At 47.2% G+C, this 20093-nt stretch overlaps 1 long non-coding RNA gene across 1 annotated transcript in view; it reads left to right on the top strand.

The window, feature by feature from the left end:
- The window catches only part of LOC140595465 (uncharacterized), a 47376-nt gene extending 27892 nt beyond the window's left edge, over nt 1–19484 (top strand). The window contains exons 2-4 of the long non-coding RNA XR_011997096.1: nt 7195–7337; nt 11217–11508; nt 18645–19484. This is a non-coding gene — a long non-coding RNA (uncharacterized lncRNA). The remainder of the gene's footprint in view (nt 1–7194; nt 7338–11216; nt 11509–18644) is intronic.
- The last annotated feature ends 609 nt before the right edge of the window (nt 19485–20093 follow it).

Below are 20093 nucleotides of genomic sequence, written 5' to 3'. Positions count from 1 at the left end.
TGCCAACTATTTGAGGTGATGGATGTGTTAACTGACTTTACTGTGGTGATCATTTCACGATCCAAATGTGTGTCAAATCATCACGTTTAACTTTATATCATTCGATGTGTCAATTATATCTCCATGAAGCTGGGAAAAAAAATTTGTACTTTGGAAGCAGAGACCTGTTGGATTCAAATTCACTGATTTGCCTCTCTCTAATGCATCCCATAGTTGAGAGTAACTTGTTTCTGGTTGTGAGCTGGTGTTATCATCAGGAGATAGTAAAGACTTAGCATACATGCTGTGAAGCAGCTTGATGACACTGGGGATGTGTGTCTGTGTGACTGCTGCACGGATCTATGCATCAAAACCTTGAAACCTGTGTTCAGAGACTGGCAAGAAATCCACGAGGGATTTCAATCTCCTCAAATGGCAAGTTTGCAGATGGGCAAAGCACCAAGAAATATCAGGTTGGTGGGAACAAATCAGTTTGAGTCAGACTCAGTGGGAGCCATGCAGTGTGGGCAACCTTTTAATGAATATAGGCTTGCACCATCCTGTGCATTATTTACCCAGCTGCGCCTATTACCATTTCAATAATTTAAGGCAATTTGTTACAGGGGTACCTTGATTGATGACAATCAATAAGCAAGAAGCCTAGAATCCAATCTCAACTGCATGAGGGCCCCAGCTGGTCATCTAGGGACACAACGCCTCTCTCTTAACCCTTTCTGTTCCTGGAACATCTCCAAAGTGGTCTTACCAAGTGCCTGTTGAAGAGTGCCTAGTGTCTTCCTGTCCAGCACTGGGATGCATTTGGCAGGTTCCTTTCATCATGCTACTCAGTGTGGTCCACAGATCAGTTGATTCCATTTTAGCATCAGTATCATCTGGCCCTTGTGAGGCCAGATGTAAATCCTGGGGCCCCACCCCAGAAGTACTGAGTTAGGAACTCTAAGATGAGGCCCAGGAAGCTGTGTCCTAATAAACGCTCTGGATGATTCTGATGCATGCTCACATTTGAGAACCCACTGGATGAGGGGAAAACTAGATGTGAAGAGCAGAAAGTGTAAGTAGAATTCAGTTTTAATAGCCAGCAAGTCTACTTTCTCCTGGCCCCCAGAATTATGGGTGGCAAGGCACCCATCTTTTCCTCCTACAGCCAGCAAGCCTCGCCTGCACCTGCTCCCTGTGTGTCCAGTGCCATCTCCACAGGGGAGGCCACCTCTCCCTGGCTCTGCCCCCCAGCTCCGCAGAGCACAGGGTCTCTTTCACACCCTGTGGGGAGAGTTCTGGCCTCGCACACATTGCAACTGCCAGAATTGACAGAAGTGACATTTATTATAAAACATGGATTTCATTTTATCCCATCTCCCCAACAACCAGCTGTGACATTCCTTTCCCCCTCCAGATAAATCTAGGAATAGAATGTGTTCAGCAAGTAGGTTTTGAAAGCAATATTTCTTGATTAGCCTCTGCCCTCCTGTGACAGAGGAGTGGCTCTTCAGTAATTGAATTAATAGTTGGCATTTCATCTATAATCACTTAGAGCTAATCCGGATCTATACCCCTCCCCATCCCCACCCTGCCAATAGAACAAGAACAAGAGCCTCAGCGCACTTAAAAAATATATGACTGCTTTTGTGAGATGTAATTCACATAACATGCTATTTACCCTTAAAGTAGACAATTCAATGATTTTTTAAAGTATATTCCCAAAGTTGCGCAGCTATCACCACCGTCAATTCTAGAACATTTTCATTCCCCTCAAAACACACCCTGGACCCTTTCATCATTCTCCCCACCACCCCCTCCAATTCCCCTCTCCCCCACAGCCCCAGGTAGGCACGAATCCACCTTCTGTCTCTGTGGATTTAGCTATTGTAACATTTCAATTATTTCACGTAAATGGGCTTATGTAGTATCTGGTCTTCTGTAGCTGCTTGTTACGCTTTGCATAACGTCCATGGGGCAGGGGGAGCAGGAATCAGCCTTCATTCCTCGTCATGGCCGAATCTCAGCCAGTTCTACTCCGCTACTCCCTCATCCTCGCCTTGTCACTCGTTGACTTGGAGTTCAGTTCCAGACGTGTGCATGCATACATTTATTTTATTTTTGAAAGAATCAATATTTATCATTAGTTTTAGCAATAGCACCTTCTCCCCTTCATCCCGCCCCCTCCCTCTCTCCTGCCTCCCCCCCCCCCCCCCCCCACTGTGGGGACCAGACTCTTACATTGAGTGATTATCGAGCCCTTTGGATCTTATGCCAGGCTCTGAGCTTAAGGAATCAGGATTTACTAGGTAATTTTTTTAAACCCTCCCCCGCTGGTGGGCTTCGTGGTGGCCTTGCCTACAACACAGATCATAGCCCACAAGCCGCAGGCTCGTGTGAACCGACTGCTTCCTTGACATGGTTATGCTGACATCTCAAACTTCAGACATGACTAACAGAAGACTCTGATGGACCCCTTCCCCAAAACGATTCCTCCCTGCACTCGTTCTGTCCATCTTATACATAGCACCACTGTTCCCCTTGCTGCTCAAGTGAGGAGGCATCTTTGATGCTTTTAAAAAAATTATTGTTGAAGTATAGCTGACATACAATATTACCTTATTACCTAGCTTTAGGTGTACAACATCGCGATTGGACAACACTTCCTCTTGCACCTGATGCTTGTCCTCCTCTCACATACCGCACTGCATTCACTGGCATTCCCCAAAGGTGCACCTGAAGTTCCTTCCCAAGCTGTGCATCTCCAGAGCCGCCCCCAGACTAACTCCCTTAGTTGCTGGATCTACAGTAACTCTTACCTGACCTTCTTGCATCTACTGTTGTCCTCCAACAACCCATTATTTCCCTAACTGCCTGGTGGCACATTCAAAGTATAAACTAGGGGACTCCTGGGTGGCTCAGCAGGTTAAATGTCTACCTTTGGCTCAGGTCAGGTCTCAAGGTCTTGGGATGGGGTCCTGAGTTGGGCTCCCAGCTTAGGGGGAAGTCTGGTTCTCCCTCTCCCTCTGCCCCTTTCCCCACACATGATCTCTCTCTCTCTCAAATAAGTAAATGAAATAAAAAAAAAAGTATAAACCAGAGAAAGTCACTTTCTAGCTTAAGAGCCCCTGACGACCTCTGGTTGCCCCTAGAATGAAATCTATATTCCTCTCGGCTTTAGGCACCTCCTAGTTTTGTCCACTGTCTGCCACCGCTCAGTAGAATCAAAGCAGGGACTCTTCTGACCCATGAGGCTCTGAGCCTCCAGGGCCTGCATGTAGTAGGAGCTTAGTAGCTATTGGTTGACTGATTGATCGTTTGGTTCTACTCCTGCCTCAGCCTCCCTGCTGCTCTCTCTGACCATCTGATTCTAAATTCACTGAAGGCCTTGGGTTGCCAGTGTTTTGAGTAAAGGCTGGTGGCATGTGGTGACTTCTGTAATGAATGCACTTATTTGAGAATATCATTTTAAAGTATGTGTGCTTTAGTTCAGCCCTACCTCTGGCTCTGCATTGGGTGTGAAGCCTGCTTAAGATGATTCTCTCTGCCCCTCCCCACTCTCCCTCTGTTAAAAAAAAAAAAAAAAGGAAGAAGTGTAAACTGGTATAGATTTTTGGAAGGGAAGGTAGATAGTAGTCTGCAAAATTTTAAGTGCTCATATGCCTTAAGTCAGAATCCCAAATCTAGAAATCTATAAAACAATAATATTCACACGAACACACAAGGATATATGGACAAGGATGTTTTTTTGTGGGCAATGCTTGTAGAAGCAAAACATAGGGAAAAAAACCTAAGTGATTGTCATTAAAGGAATTCTGAAGGCATATTAGAGGATGTAAATGCTTGTGGTTATATACACTGTATTCCATATATAATAAAGGTACTTATATATGATATATTTTATGGAATATTATGACTTCATTAAAAAGCAAAAAAGAACATATAACTTTATATATATTTGTATAGAAAGATCAAGGCATTCTACTAAGTAAAAAATCAATATGTGGAATAATGATTCATTTTATGTTAACTTGTTTTTTAAGATTTTATTTATTTATTCAGGAGAGAGGCAGAGACATAGACAGAGGGAGAAGCAGGCTTGCTGCAGGGAGCCTGATGTGGGACTCTGTCCCGGAACCTTGGGATCACGACATGAGCAAAAGGCAGACACTCAGCCACTGAGCCACCCAGGTGCTCCTTGTGTTAACTTTTAAAACAAACAAACAAAAAATCTATACAAATAATGTATGTTAATAAGCATAATTTTTTGGGAAGAACCGCATTCTATCATGTTGTTCTTTTCTGGTTTGTCCATTTTCTAGCCATGAATATTATTACTTTTGTTAATTTGAATATTATCAATAGATGGGAAGTATGAAAAAAAAGTATGTGTGCTTTATGATGCCTTTGGATGAGGTATCACTTGGTGTTTTGGAATCTGTTGAGAAGCATGGATTCTTGCTCTTCATCTCTTCCTTCATTTTCATCTGGGGACGAAGCTGTCTTGTGAGCTGGGGCTTCTGGGGTTTGAAGGCCACATCCTGGTGGCTTTTCCAGAGGACAGGCTGGGACTCTTGAACAGGCCATTCTGTAGATTACTTCCAGGTGAAGTGATCCTCTAAGAATGAAGTCAGGTCTTCAGGGTAAGTAGCCATTAACATTTCTGCATTTGAGAAGAACAGCAAGCATTAAATCATAACATGTTTCTGGACAATAGAATAGAAGGAAAAAGACCTTAACAGTAGCATTCCCTGCACTCATAAATACCGAGCAGGGTTTCTTTTTTTTTTTTTTTTTTTTAAATTTTTTTATTTTATTTTATTTTATGATAGTCACAGAGAGAGAGAGAGGCAGAGACATAGGCAGAGGGAGAAGCAGGCTCCATGCACCGGGAGCCTGATGTGGGATTCGATCCCGGGTCTCCAGGATCGCGCCCTGGGCCAAAGGCAGGCGCCAAACCGCTGCGCCACCCAGGGATCCCCCGAGCAGGGTTTCTAGGTGACCAGAGAGAATGAATGGGGATGGGAGGAGTTTTCTGGGGGGTATACTGGGCTTGCTGGGGGCTTGCATCATTTTCTCTTCCCCTAAAGGGCAGACTCCCCTGCTGTAAGCTTTTGGGGCACCTTCCTTCAGGCTGGCAATCTGAATTGCCCTAAGAGTTCTTGTTCACAGAGTCTATGCAAGTCTGGGGACCTAAAGACTGGAGGCATTTTAGGCCATTTCAGAGCCATCCTAAGAAGGGCAGCATTACTGATAAAGCAGAAACTCTCCTTCTGATCCTTAGTTGGAAGGGATTTTCTGAATGTTGCTTAGATGCTGGAGATCCACCCAGGGGTAAAGCACAGAGCTCACATTCCTAATGAGTGAGAGTGACCCAGAAGTGAAGGACCGCAAGGCACATAGCAGTGTATGCCATGTTAGAGGAAGGCTTGAGTAATGGGGGACCCAGAGGGTGGAGTGACCAACACTGAAGGTGGGGACAAGTGTCAGGGAAGGTGGCCCAGAGAAGGGCTTTCTGGAGGAGCAGACAGCCTGAATGAGGGCTGCAGGCATGAAATGTCTTGGGGAACTGCAGGTATATCTATCCGACTGGACCACCAGGTTTGGAAGTATCGTTTATGCTAGCAGGTCAGCACTGGGCAGACCGGGGCTAGATTTGCATTTTAGAGAAGATCACACTGGCTAGAGGGCAAAAGGTGGGTTGGGGGGGAAATGAGGGATCAGTTGGAAGGCTGTGGTTCTAGCCCAGCTGTCGGGATGGAGAAAAGTGAGTGACAGAGAGATGTCAAGCATCGAGCACACACAGGCTCTGGTGATGGCAGTTGGTCAAAGGAAGAGTTGAGAATGATTTTCAAGAATATGCTCACATGTGGTTCAGTAGACTGAAACAGGAGACATGGATTGATGATCAAGTTTGTGGGGAAGATACTGAATTCGGTTTTGCACAGACCAAGTCTGAGGTGTCTGCAGGTTATCTGAAAATGCTCTGAAGGTAGGGACCTGAAGTTTGGGGTTCAAAGATATTGTTACATCAGAGACATTCAGACCTGGGAACAGAGCTTCAGAGCAGAAATGGAATCCATGGGATCCCTGGGTGGCGCCGCGGTTTGGCGCCTGCCTTTGGCCCAGGGCACGATCCTGGAGACCCGGGATCGAATCCCACGTCGGGCTCCCGGTGCATGGAGCCTGCTTCTCCCTCTGCCTGTGTCTCTGCCTCTCTCTCTCTCTCTCTCTCTCTCTCTCTGTGTGACTATCATAAATAAATAAATAAAATTTAAAAAAAAAAAAAAAAAAAAAAGAAATGGAATCCATGGTGGATGAGATTGTCAGGGAGGTTACAGATCAATGGAGCCTCATTGGACAATAGCATTTGCATTTAACATTTCTCACACACATTGCCCTTATGGTGTTGAAAGAGGCAGCAGCATCCCTTGTACCGAGGAGAGAAGCTGTCTCAGTGTCAGTAAGGGTCAGTCCCTGGACTTGCATGGAAACTTTGCTGATGGGGTAAGATGCCTGTGTAAATTGGGCCATGGTTTCTGCGTAGATGGCTCAGGGTCTGAATTTGGTGTATTTAGTATCAGAGTGGCTGTTTGTGGGTTCAAGGAATACCTAAGCTGGAGATTGTGGTGGCTTGGTCTTGAGGTCGTGGGATGCAGATAATTTGAAACAAAGCATTTAAAAAATATTTTATTTATTTATTTATTCATGAAAGACACACAGAGAGAGGCAGAGACATAGGCATAGGGAGAAGGAGGCTTCCTGCAGGGACTGTGATGTGGGACTTGATCCCAGGACCCTGGGATCACACCCTGAGGCAAAGGCAGAGATGCTCAACCACCTTGCTACCCAGGCATCCCTGAAACAAAGCATTTAAAACAAGGAAAATCTGTTTTATGTGCCATGTAGCCAACTCCTGTTTCTTTCCCAGGGTGGGACCTGCCCCTGTTCTCTTGGAGCAGGGAAGGGGGTAAGTTCCTCAATACTCAGGAAGAGGCACTGATGAGCTATTGATATGCTGGGATCCAGCAGTGTGTCAACAATCAATAGTTTTTCTCACAAGTTAAATGTCCCTCATCGACTCTGCCTCAGATGCCTCTGCCGGGAGTGACAGGTGTAGTGGGCAAACAGGGCTGTGCATGCAGCAGTCATGGAAAAAAAAAAAACACATTGAAAAAATGTTCCTGTTTGTTTTGAGTGATTGTTTCATCCTTTCAGCCATCAGAGTCCAGGAAGACTGAGTTGGAGGGCTGGAAGAAGTGGCAATGTGGATCGTAAGAGGAGCGTGGTTGGATGAGGGCCCCAGGCATCTTGTGACAACAGCCCCTGGAGGATGCCCCCAATCCACAATGGCCTCGGAGGTAAGGTGCTGGGGACAAAGAACTGGGAAGCTGCTTGGGTAAAGAAGGACACTTATTCCCCTCTAAGGGGCATATGACCTCTAAGCAAGGTCAGGGAGAGTTGGAATCCAGCTGCTAGGAGGATTGGATTCATGGCCAGCTCAAACTGGTTTAAGGGAAGGAAAGTAATGTTGGCTCCTATTACTGAGAAGTCCGGGGGCAGGCCAGCATCAGGCGTGATGGGATACAGATGCTCCAATGTACCGAGATGTCTCCTGTCATCTCTTTTCTCTTTCCTTTGTGTGACCCCTTTGTGGGACAGGCTTTACTCATGCAGTGGCCACCAGCAGCTGTGGTTTCTTTCATGCAACCTAGCAATATCAGTTGGAAAAAAGTACTGGTTGACATCCCAGAACTGAATCTCATTTGGGTTAGAGGGCTGGATGCTCTGATTGATCTGGCTTGGGTAGGGTGTCTCCATGTTGAGATAGGGAGAGATGGAGACAGCCCTATCCCAATGATACGGAATGGGAATGGAAATGGTGGTGGTGGTGGTGATGGGGGGAAAATGTTCCTCCAAGAAATATTCTGAACCAGTTGAATCAGTAAAACAAAACAATAGGAGTCTTGCAATGAGGTAGAGCTCGGCAACAGAAGTTTTGGGTCACATTATAATTCTGGGCAATCTCTCCATTCGTGGTAGGGGCCTAGTATGATGAGAAGAGGAGACTGCCTGGGGCAGGTGGGGCCTCTGGGGCCCAGCTAGGTTCCTGGGGTTCAGTCAGGACACTGGTTTTAGAAAAGCCTGTGATAGCCCGAAGGATGCCCGTGCACCTTCAGTGGGTAGGAGGAGGTCAAGTCTCAAGCCCAGACTCAGGACAAAGGCAGTGGATTTTAAACTTGCTGCCACAGAGCCCTGTGGCTTGGCTTGGTGACATCTCAGGGTAGGAGTGGCTGCTCGGTGGGAAGGGGGGTGGATCTGGCAACTGTACCCAGCTTAATAAGAGGCTCTCATTTATTTTTATTTTTTATTTTTTAAACTTTGATATGACGAATTTAATTATCTATACACGTAACTAATTCAAAGGTTGTATTACAGTTGTTAAAGCCTCAGGTTTATATATTTACATATCTTACATTCATATCCATGAAAATGCTGAAGGGCGAAGGGATGAGGAGGAGCAGCCCTAGTTCAAGAGGGTCCCTACACAGCTGAGAGGCTCTCATTTATTTTATTTTATTTTTTTAAAGAATATACTTTTTTTTTTAAGATTGTATTTATTTATTCATAGAGACACAGAGAGAGAGACAGAGACACAGGCAGAGGGAGAAGCAGGCTCCATGCAGGGAGCCCCACGCAGGACTTGATCCCAGTTCTCCAGGATCATACCCCCGGCTGCAGGCGGCGCTAAACTGCCACAACACCCGGGCTGCCCAAGAGGCTCTCATTTAAAAAAAGGATTTCGTTGTCCTAAAAGTCTCAGAAAAATCTATTGGACAAGGGTGGTAGGAAATCCGCCTCTCAGATGCCAGACCCAGGCCTGCCTACCTCACAGAAGTGGTGTCATATCACTGTCATCATGACAGGCTCAGGCTGTGGGATAGCTCCTGAAGGAGTAACCAGCTGAGAAATAAGAGGCCTGAGAGATGAGCAGGGGCTGCTGCCATCTAAGGAGTGTCCCTAGCAGTGGGAGTGATGGTACATGGCTGTGTGCCTGTGTTGGTGTCCTCTGTGCTCTCGGATACACATGTTGGAGAACAAATGCTGTAGGTGGCCTCTCCTAATTGCAGAGGATTTGACAAGAATTGTAATTTTGAGCCAGGAAGGTCAGGGAAGGAGTTAGAAATTGGGACCCCAACCCCACGGCACAGAAGATGCTTGTCCAATAGCTGTTTTTTTTTTATTATTATCATTGTTATTATATTGTTATCTTACCTTTATTTATCTATTTTAAAAAGATCAGATCTATTTTAAAAAGATCTTTAAAGATCTTTTAAAAGATCTTTTAAGAGATCTTTAAATAGATCTTTAAAAAGATCTATTTAAAAAGTGACTCTGAAAAAAGATCCATCCATTTGTATATCCATTTATCCATCCAGCTACCCCTCCATTTCAAATGTGTTTACCACCAGGCTAGGTCTTGGGCACATAGCGATGACATATTTGGGCCCCCAAGCCTGACCCTCCACCACCCAGAGGGGAGACCAACGTGTTAGCAAACAGTTGCTGTGTGGTAAGATAAAGACAGTGATGATGGGGTTTAAAAACTGAGGGTTGCTGGAGAGGCGGTGAGTGGGGGAATGGGGTAACTGGGTGATGGGCATCAAGGAGGGCATATGATGTGTTGAGCACTGGGTGTCATATGCAATTAATAAATTACTGAACACTACATTGAAACAATGATGTACTAGATGTTGGCTAATTGAATTTAAATAAATACTTTAAAAAACCACCCTATCCTGGGAGTTTACCAAGCGAACCCATCTTACAACGTGAAGACTTGCAAAAAGCATCACATTTGAGTTCAGGCTAGCTGGAAGGAATGGGGGTAGGAAAGAGCCTCCTGGGTTTAGGGAATAGCAGTGCAAAATGGCTGAGGCCCCAGGAGGCAAACCTCACCAGAGAGCCTGAGTCCCTCCGCCAGGCTTTGGAGGGAAGAGGCTGAGGCTCACTTGTAAAATGCTTAGAAGTCAGGACTTCCTCCTGGAGTCCTTCCTTCACTTTCTTTCTCAGACAGTGGGCAGCCACTGAAGGTCTTGAAGCCAAGGAGTAGAACTGACTGGTAGAGAATAGGTTGTCTGGTGGCAGGAGGAGGGACTTGGGCAGAGAGTGTTGGCCTGGAAGTAGAGACAAGTCATGGGTTTAGAGATAATGAAGACTGGTCTTTCAATAGGGGGAAGTGGGTCCTAGATTCCAGAGATGGTCAGGAAGGATGTGCAATAAATAAATGCCATCAAAACCAAAAGGACAGAGGAGCAAACAGAGGGTTAGTGTTATTGAAGTCACTCAAGTGTGATCAACAGGGTATTACGATTGTCAACTCTACAGGACTTCAGCTCCCATAGCAAAGGGAAGAGCTCAGCTGCATCACTGATTTTTCCAAGCAGGCATTTGGGAATGATTGCAGACTCCTGAGCCTCTCCATGACCTCCTGGAGGATGAGGAAGATGCAGAGTCCTAAGGGGAGGGCTTGTGAGGTGGGTCTCCTTGAAGAGGGTCAAGAAGAGGTATGGGAGGACGGAGCTCTCCCTGTCTCAAGCCTGGCTGGAAAGGGCAGACCTCAGAGAGACGGGTGGAGATTCATCCTCCCCTGGATTTGAGGACACCGAGGACTGAGTTCTGAGTCCCGTCCCTGGAATTGTGGGGTGCAGGAGTGATGGCAGCTGGACAGCAGTGCCCAGACAACGTGACTAGGCCCTTCTCCCCTAACAGGCCTTGGCCTGGAGGGTCACCAACCAGACAGGACCCGGAGGAGGAGGGAAAGGCTGGACAAGGGGAAGAGGAAAGAAGGATCGTGCTTCCCTTCCTTCCTCCAGCCGGTCCAGCACCCGCAGGAGGGACTGGTGGCTCGGGGCTGCTTGCTGACACGTGAGGGGTGGGGCCTAGTCGCTCGGTGGGCGGGCCGCATGGCTCTGGAGGGAGGTGGTTCTAAGTGCTGGCGGAGAGGGTCTATCTAGGAGGAGGGCACCTGGAATCTGCATTTTAAAAAAAGCTTTTATTTATTTATTCATGAGAGACACAGAGAGAGGTGGAGGAGTAGGCCCTTCTCTGGAGGTTAATGTGGGACTCGATCCTAGGACCCCAGGATCACGCCCTGAGCCCAAAGCAGATAATAGCCCCCGAGCCACCCAGGTGTCCCGGAATCTGCATTTTGAATGCGCTCCTCTGGTGCTTCTTAGGTTCACTGGTTTTGGGTCCAGTGCCAAGAACAAAGTCAAGATTCTCTCTCGGCACATCCAAGACTCTCTCTGGAGCATCGTTCAGTCTCCTTCCCTGCAAATTAGAGCTCAATTCTTGCTCGGACATCTTGGGATCATGAAATGAGATTACGTGCATGAAATGCAGCGCATGCACAGTCAGACGTGTGGAAGGTACTACGTGATGGCAGCACCTCCATGCTGGTCATGGTGCTTGCAGTTTGCACGGCTCCTGGAAACACCAGCTCACAGAGTCTGTGGAGTAGACCTGCCGGTAGGTACCATTTGTGTCCTGGACTTGCGGGGTAAACCACTTATGCATGTTGCTTCTCCAGGTGTGATTCAGTGTGATCTCTGTATTCCTGTCTGCCGAGGCTCTCTGAACCCTGGGTTTCCCCTCTGCTGGGGCACTACCTGGCTCATAAGCAGAGGCTTTTCCCTCCGAAACAGCTCCAACTTCCAAAGTCATGCTGAGTCCTTTTTTTTTTTTTTTTTTAAGATTTTATTTTATTATTCATGAGAGACAGAGAGACAGAGAGAGAGGCAGAGACGTAGGCAGAGGGAGAAGCAGGCGTCCTGGGAGGAGCCTGATGCGGCACTCCATCCCAGGACCCCAGGATCACAACCTGAGCCAAAGGCGGATGCTCAACTGCTGAGCCGCCCAGGTGCCCCTCATGCTGAGTTCTGAGCACAGAAAGGACTCCTCTGAGCCTCACACTCAGTATCCAGGATGAACTGATGATTTGTGGCTAATCTTCCTTTGCCCCCTGCCCTGAGCCCCTATTTGTGCCCTGTCCTCTTCTCCTTTGCTCTGGCATCCAGGAGGCTGACCCCTAAGGACCATCTAGCCTTGTTGTTTTGCCTACTGGATTCCAGCTGGGTAGCTGTATGTGCTTGCTCAGTCCGCTGTTAATGACCCACCCGGACCAGGAGGCTTAGACCATGGAGTGATTTTCTCCCACAGTTCTGGAGGCTGGAGATCTGAGATCCAGGTGTCCACTGAGTGGACACCTACACAGTGTCTCTTGTTGGCCCACAGATGCTGCCTCTGTCTTCTCTTGTCTTCACATGGCTCCGCCCTCAGCCCCACATGTATTCCTGTGTACAAATCTCCTCTTGCTATCAGGACGCCAGTCCTATTGCACTAGGGCCCACCTAATGAACCCAGTTACCTTAATTACCTCTTTTGGCCCATCTCCAGACACAGTCCATTCTGCGGTGGTGCAGGTTAAGACTTCTACATATAAATTTTGTGGGAGAGGGGGGTAGGGTACAACTCAGCCCCCAGCAGTAGCCAATAGGAGCCATGGGCTGAGAACTGAGGGAGCAGGAAGGGCCCAGCCTGCTCTCCTCCCCTTCTGCATCTGCACCCAATGGGCAAAGGGAGCGTCTTTTCCTCCTCTGCTCCCCTCCCCCCCACAGATGGTAAGAGGGCCCCTCAGCCTGGCATTGGTATTTGCCTCTGGGTGCCTCAGCATCCCCAGTTTCTTCCCTAAACCCTACTAGAATCTCTGAAAACCTCCCTCAGTAGTCTCTTGATCTGATCTACTGAGTTGGATTCTGTTTTCTGCTGAAGTGCTGATGGGTACAGTTTGTTCATTCCTGATTTTTTTTTCAGGACTACTTGTCTTCTTATCCCAAGCACCCAGATACATCACTCCCCTCTAACAGAGGGATTGGGCCAATGATTTGGGATGCTGTGACAAATACAATCCTAAAGGAGAGAGAGATTTGTTTCCTTTTCTAGTGTGAAGGAGGGCTTCCTGGAGGTGGCACTGCAGCTATAAGGAGTGGGTGGGTTAGGGAGCAGAGCTTGGTGAGTGAAAAAGAGCCAGAGCCAGGAGCTTTCAAAGCAAATGCGGCTCTGCCCTTGCTGTGTGCACGGTGTCACCATCCACATGGTCACTGGGCTAGAAGCCTTGGCATGATCGTCAACCCTCCCTCTCCCCTCCCATGCCTGGTCTGTCCCTGAGTCTCCTTCTGACAGGTTCCTCCTTGGTTGGTCCTCTCTTCTGTGTCTTCTCTACCACTTCTGCATGGTAGCTGGCCTGTGGGGAGGGGGCTGGTGGGGGATCTTGTCTAGCCATTGCATGACCCAAGAAAATGCAAAGAGATGAACCTTTTATGGGTACCTACTTGATGCCTCACACTACGCTAAGTGGTTTAAGTATATTATGTTTAATTTTCATAACCTTCCCAGGAGGTAAGGCTGGGGACTCAGGAGTTAAGTAACCATGTGGTTCCCTCTGCTTTGAAGGTGTCTTTGAACTTTGACAGGGGTGGGGGAGAAAACGATGGGCCAGTGTCCCCGCTGCCCCATCTCTGGGTCTGGACTAGCAAGTTCCTGGGGCTGAGGCATTGCTCCACTGCTTAGAAACAGGGCTTCCACAAGGAGTGCCACACCGAGTTCTCCAGAGCTAGTGGGGAACAAAACCTTGCAGGAGGCCTGGAAGGTCTGTGAACGGAGGTTTTATTTCCCTAGGCCACTCTAGGTGCATTTTCAACCAGTGAGCTCCAGCAGGGAGACCAGAGCAGACTATATACATACATACATACATATATTTGTCCTCACTGCTGGTGAAATTGAGAATATTTTTAGTGGATTTGAAAGCTTGGGAGACAGATCTCATTCTTCAGTGCCCTGCTCATAGCAGGCACTCAATAAGCCTTTGTTGAATGTTGCTGAACATTACTCATTGGTACAAACGATCCTTCGGTGAGTGCCCACATTAGGGCATTTGATGAAGATGTCAGCCGGCCTGACCGTAAAAAGTAATCTTTACGATGCCATAAAAAGGAACATGGACAATAGCTCGAAAGTCATTCATGAACACGATAAATATTTCCCTGAAGTTCCTCTGCCCATCAGGAAACCGCATCACCTGCACTTCCAAAACCAGTGGCCCGTTTCAGCTCTGTGTAAAATGCCAGCTTTTTATGGGAGCTGATTGGGTTTGCAATTAACCAAAGTGCACAATAATTGTGTCCACCTAGATTGATTTACGGGGCAGAGAGTGTGCTTTAGAGAGTTATGGAAGGGATGGTGGGCCATCAGGATTTTAAGCACTACCAAATGCAGTCACTTTGGCTTTAGAATACCAGTGGCTGCATGGATTTACAAAAGGGACACATCTACTCTGGGAGGTGTGGTTGCTTTTTCCATCAGTCAGCCGGGCTTGTGGAGTGCCAGGCCTGGTGCAGAGTTGAGGAGACAACAGAGGTCCTACCCTTGGGGGCCCACAGGAGTGGGAGCAAAGTGTCATCAAGGCTTTGAGAGAGGCATGCCCAAGTCACTAGCAGAGAATGGGGAGGTAGCAACAAAATGCATCTTGAGCAGGCAAGGAGATGGCCAGAAAGACCGAAAGGCTGATTGGGGGGTTGCTGCAGAAAGCCGGGAGGGGGGCATGTTGGGAGCCTGGTGCTGGGGGCTAGAGGAAGGGAGGCTGGACTTGCTGAGAGTGGACGGGTAGCCAGGCGCTAGCTCAGAGTCTCTGACTGTAAAGGATCCTGCAGGGCACCGTCACCATTGTCTTGGGAACTCTGGTGGCTTGATCCCTCCTAATTCTGGGCATGATCCTTCATTACTTTAGGGGAAGTCTGAGTTGCTGATGACCCATAGGACCAATGGCAGCCTGATCACCGAAGCGTCCCTGCAAAGTCAGGCTCCGTGGCCACTAAACCAGAGCCATCACTTCCCAGGCACACGCCAAGTCCAGCTTCCTCCCAGCTGCTTCAGCTTCCTGAACGATCTCACCGTTCTACTGTGAAGAACAGAGAGAGACAAAGTTGTGCCGCTCTTCCTCGGGTCCTTTGCAATCGAGTCACCTGGGTGCATGTGACCCTGCCTGGAGAAGCCTGAGGGGCCTGGGGGGAGGAGGACTTCAGGGCCAAGCAGAGTCTCTTCCTTTTGTGCTGGAAGGTGGCCAGGGTCTGGTGGAGAGTTGTTTGTTGAGGGCTTTGAGGCCTGGCCTGGGGCTCTTATTTTCCCATGTGCTGATAAAGGAAGAGGGCCCCTGGGCCTCTCTGGGTCAAGCTTCTGATATGGCCCAGGGGCTACTCAGCAGGGCATGGTGAGCCTAGCTTCACTTCACAGAGGAGTGTTCCCAGCACCACTGGGTTTGGGCTTCTGTCCAGGCATGGGCATACTGGGTGGCCCCGTTGCCCATCTCTGGGGAGGAGGGCAAGTTTGCCTCCCAAACTTTTCCAAAGGCTTCCACTGCCTTCCCCTTGCCCCCATCATGCGCCATCTATCCCTGTGACCCCAAGCGAGCTTTTTTGGGATACCATATCCTACAAGCATATCAGAGTGAATATTTTAAATACACCGCCTCAGGTATGTGAGTTTGAGGTGATCTGAGGCCCCCACTATTTGCTGATGATGCCAGCTATGGCCTTGCCCTCCTCAGCTGGATTTAGCATTCAACAGCCAGCTGTAGGCCAGCCTGGTAGGCAGGAATCCTGGAACACTGGTGTTGGACAGACCACTGAGGCCATCCATTCTTTGGAAGCAGGTAATATGGCTTAGTATAGGACAATGGACTGGCAGCTGGTCTGTGCTGGGCTGCCCCAGTGGGTAGAAAATGTTCTCACATGGAACTGAAATCTGTCTCCCTGAGGTTAGAAATCAGTGACTTGTTGTGGTATCTGCGAAATCCCAGAACAAGCCCATCCTTTCTTCCATCATTACTATTATCGTTTATAGCTTACATTGGTATGGAGTCGATGGTTATGAAGGATACCTCTGTAGATATGTGCTAAGGGCCTAAGTCTTCCCTGGGTGAAACATCACAGCTTCCTCCACACATTCCTTAAATGGCAAACGTTTCCTTTCCATACGAACAGCAGGGGCAGTTTTCATCCCAAAATTTTCTGTTTATAAAAGTGATGTATGCTCATAACGGAAATTAGGAAAACACAGGCAATAAAAAAAAAAAAAAAAGAAAAGAAAAAATAAGACCAGTTTGTTGGGCACTTCTTTCAGGCAGACTCTGGGATTGTCTGGACCCACAGTGGCCTTCAGGTCCCTCTGAGTTACGGATAGTCAGCCTGGTTTCACACTTTAATTTCAAATTTAGTTTAAATCCTGCTGCTTTGCCTTCTTCGGGACAGACTCAATTGTGGACCTCTGGCTCTTGGACCTACTACTATCTCCCAGTGTCCCCTCCATTTCGAGGCAGCTCGTTCAGTGCATTGGGATGAGGAGCAGAGAGAAGACAGCAATCTTCCTTCTGTCATTTTAGTCCCTGTGTCTCTTTTTCCACCTGGCTCTCAGCGCTCCCTCTCTGGCAGGCATGAGAATCTTGGGCACACAGAGGAGTTATTCTGGGGGAACCTGGGGAGCCCCTGCCCTCTCGGGGTGCAGGAGGTGTCTGTGCCCTTGCTGTGGCAAATGGAAGAGTTTGTGCACCCTACCGTGTCTCCCCAGAAGCTGCCACTGTCTTTTGTTGTACGGTTGAATTCAACGTGCTAATATTGAATTAGGGTTTAATTAGAGTCTTTGTGTCTTTATTTCTTACTGAAATTAATCCATTCACTTTGCTGCTATATCCCTTTTCTGTTTTTAAAGGTTTTGTTCTTAAGGCTGTGCTAGACTTATAAAATAAATTGGATTGTTTTCCATCTTTTTCTGTACTTTGGAACCCTTTATATAACGTGAGAATTATCTGTTCCATGAGCATTTGAAAGAACACCCTGTGACAAAAGTCTGACCCCAAAGCCTTTTAGGGGGAGGCAGTTTCTTTGAAATTGATTTGGTTTCTTCCATGCTTTTTGGTCATTGCAGATTTTTTTAAAACTTCTTTTTGAGACAAATTTAGTAATTTGTGTTTTCTCAGAAAATGATTCATTTTACTTGAGACTTTCAAATACATTAGCACGAAGTTGTACCACTGTATTCTTACAGCCAAAAAAACCTTCCTTCATATCTGTTATGACATCGTATTTCCTAGTCCCCTGTTTTGTGTATGATTTCTCTCACTCTTTTCTTTCCTTTTCAATCTGTATTAGGGTTTTCAGACATTTCTCTATTGAAATGCATGTTTGTAAAAGCTGGTCTTAGAATTTTCAATCATTTCTGCTGGCTGTTAATTTCCTTGATTTCTGCTTTATCTTTATCATACCCTCTCATCTACCCTCCTTGGACTTAGAAGTTCTCAAATTGAATGTTAAGTTTCTGTATTATTTTAATTAATGGAAACATTGAAATCTGTGGCTTTATTCTGACTACAATCTTGTTCCTTTCAATTGTCCCTGGCTTTCAGCCGCAAAGCTTGCACAGTCTTGTAGATTTTCCCCAGACTCAGCTAAGCCATTCCCCCTTCCCAGACTACCAGCAGGCCCTCACTCTTGAATCTGCATCACTTTAATGACCAGCTTTGGGTGGCTACTGCTGCATCTGGTAGGTGGCCTTGGGTGTACGTGAACCGCCTCTGCTGCCTCTACTTCTCCAGTTGGCTCCTCCTGCAAGGAGCATACTTTCACTTTCACTGTCCCGGATTCTGTAGCAATACTGAGTGGAACTAAATTCTCAGAAGGTGGCACACACTCTAGAAAATCCCATTGTGAGATGGAAATAGCATTTCCAATTAATGCCCCAGCCTGGCTTTAACCATTGCACAGACCGTTGCTAATGACCTAACTATATGACCAGGCATCTGGGATTAGACCATTACGATCATCACTCAATGGAGGCAATTGCCTATGGAAATGAATGCAAGGAGCTGATCACAAACTTTATCTTTATGTTACTCATGTACACATTACACATGTTACTCAGGTATGTGAAACAACTAACTGTACCCAGAGCTTCAACATGTGAGACTACCGCCTCTACTCTAGCCCCCTGGATCCATGCTGGAATCCACTGGGGGAACAGAGGCCTCATCATGGACTGGGGTGCTGAAGGAGAGGCCAGTGTTCCCCACAGAGGTGGCTATATGTCAACTTTGCCAGCATCTCTAGTGACAACTTCCAAGAGCCTGCTTGTCCGACTGACTCTGGCAACTGCATACACCCCCTTTCTTTCAAACAGGACACATTTAAAGAAGAACCATGCCCTTTTCGCTTTACTTTCTTTACCTACTTTGGCCTCAGGAGATAGATGGTAATTTATGTTATGTCATCTGAGGGTTCATATTGGTCAGATTCAGGACATCCGAATAGACATGAACTTGAAACTGACTTTGCCTTGGGTGATTCTGCAATCCCCTCCCCAGTCCCTAAGATCACTTACTATGACAAAAGGTGGCACCTGGATCCTTATAGACTTTATCACTGGGAAGAAAGGAGAAACTGTCTGGCTCATCCCCTGAGCTAAGGAAGAGAGAACTTGATTAGAAAGATATGAGCATATTGTCCTGGGGAATTGTGTGAAGGGCTAATGGGGATCTATGAATAATTCTTGTTTTCCAGGCATGGATATGCACTGCCCCAAATGGCTTTGCCCCAGGCAAAGACTCAATGCCATCTGCTCATGAGTATGGCTATGTCCACCCTCCGTCTGACATTACTAAAGAAACCACTAATCCGGGTGTCAGCCAGAGCCTATGGAGGAGCATGTAGTTAATAAATCTCCAAGAGCCCAGGAGTGGACAGAAGGGAGACATGTCTGCACAGCGGGAGACTCATTTCCTCATTTCCCTTTTGGCTGCATAGCCCGCTTGCTTTAGCAATGGCAGAAGCGCTGGAGCCAGCCTCTGAATTTCAGGTACTGTCTGCTTTCTCTTGCCACATAGTTCCCAAAGTACCTACCTGTAGCTGCCCATGGCCCCATGAATATGGGGAGCATGTGGGAGGGGTTTCTCTCCTCCTGGAGCTGTGGTCTTGGGACATGCAGTCTGCCCTTGATTGACCCAGGCTGGGGAGACAGTTTGTGGGATCCCCTGTTCTCCACCACTTCTCCTGTTCCTAAATTCCCCCCAAAGAACCCCATGTGATATCTGCACCACATGGTGCTAGTGTGTGTTGTTTGATTGTTGCTGCCACCCCTGCATACTGATCCTACTCTCGTCGCTGCCTTTCTGGGACTGTGAGATTCAGTCTTAAATGGGTATATAATCTCTCACAGCAACAGCTCACAATTTACCATGCTTCTTGGAGCTTTATATGTATTAAGTCACTTAAGCAGATGGTTACAATTTTCTTTTCTCTGCATTTCCTTTCTTCCTTTTTTTTTTTTTAAAGGACACAGAAGCACAGAGAGGTTAATTGTCCAAGGTCACACAGCTATAAGTGGGGAGGTCAGAATTTAAACTCAGGTAGTCTGCCTCTTCTAGAGCTTATGCTATTTAAACTTTGTGCTGTTGATTTGCAGGTGGGCTGGAGGGAGGGTTTTGGGGGTAAAAATACAGTATTTTGGTTATCTTTGAAAATAGTCCCCCAGAATCCAAGATTGTTGTTCTGTTTTCTGATCCCTAGGAAAGATCTCCTTACCTTATCTTAATCCACAAACTGCTTCTAGTGCAGGACAAAGTCCTCTGCCTGCCACTGATTGGGTCCCCAAGACACCCCCAACACACCCTGATACCACTTCTTTCAAGATTTTAGTAGCAGGTCTGCTGTGCATTCCAGGCTCTTAGTGGTGCTATGGTTTCTGGATTTTTTGTTGGCTTGTTTGCTTTTCTGTGCGTTCCTAGATACATAAGTGGTAAGTGGGGTGGGGCAGCTCCTGCAGATAGCACTCCTGCATCCCTCCTGGGAGGCTGCTGAGCTGTAGGCTCTGTATTCACGTGGACTCCTTGCAGCTTGGCTCTGGCTAATGGATGCATCCCATGAGATGTGGAAGGAGAGGTTGACAGCATGATGCGTGGGCTGTGTTTGCACTTGCTTCTTCCTCATCCTGGAGGTGTTGGGCTTTCAATG

The sequence above is a fragment of the Vulpes vulpes genome, chromosome 14, assembly GCF_048418805.1.
Source record: "Vulpes vulpes isolate BD-2025 chromosome 14, VulVul3, whole genome shotgun sequence".
NCBI classification, from domain to species: domain Eukaryota; kingdom Metazoa; phylum Chordata; class Mammalia; order Carnivora; family Canidae; genus Vulpes; species Vulpes vulpes.
Note: the sequence above shows the minus strand (reverse complement) of the source record. Positions and strands in the feature narration are given on the sequence as shown.